Raw genomic sequence first — 819 nt, forward strand, 5'->3', positions numbered from 1 at the left:
GTCCACAGGGGCCGCTGGACAGCGAGGGTCAGTCAGGTGCGCGAGTGGACCCCGGGCGGGCTGGCCTGTGCTCTGGGGGCAGCAGGAGGCCTCGGGGCCCCTCTCCGAGTCGCCGCCTTCGCCGAGGGGTGAGGCACAGCCGGGCGGTCACTGCTCCACCGGGCCAGCTGGCCAGGCCAACCTCGTTGGCACCTGTGCCTCTGACCGCCCAGCGGCCGGAGCCCAGTGCGGGGTCTGAAGAGCAGCGGCGTCTGGGCGAGGGCACCCCGGGGGGTGGACGTGGCAGTGCTGGGCGAGGACGAGGCCGGTGGCCAGCACCGCACCGTCCTGCCCATGAGGGGGACGCCGCACGGGGACTCGATTGGCAATTCCAGACAGGACACTGGGCAGAGAGGTGTGTGGGCTCCAGCCGGCAAGCCTTGCTGCGGCGGGGCACTGTCCAGGCCTGGCTGTGGGGGAGAGCAGCCCTGGGCCTCCCGTGGTCACCTGGGCAGTGGCCAGCTCCGAGGAGCCTGGGCCGACCCCTTTGGCAAGGCCTCAGCACCCCGAGGAGCCGCCCGGGCGCCCGCTCGGAGCTCGCCTGGCCACACGATGGGCACACAAGGGGTCTGCACAGACGGGCACTCAGTGGTGACGTGGAGTGGACAGGGCTGAGGCCATGGGAAGGTGGGCAGTGAGGGCCAGGGTTGCTGTGCTTGGTGCCTCAGAAGGAAACCCCAGGACAGCCAGGGGCCGCCGTCTGCCTGCCCAGCTGCCCGCGGCGTCTGGAGCCCGGCTGGGGTGGGCCCGGGAGCGCCCGCAAGGGAGCGACCCTGCGAC

This window comes from Condylura cristata, unplaced genomic scaffold, assembly GCF_000260355.1.
Source record: "Condylura cristata isolate star-nosed mole 26May11 unplaced genomic scaffold, ConCri1.0 scaffold00020, whole genome shotgun sequence".
Classification (NCBI taxonomy): Eukaryota; Metazoa; Chordata; class Mammalia; order Eulipotyphla; family Talpidae; genus Condylura; species Condylura cristata.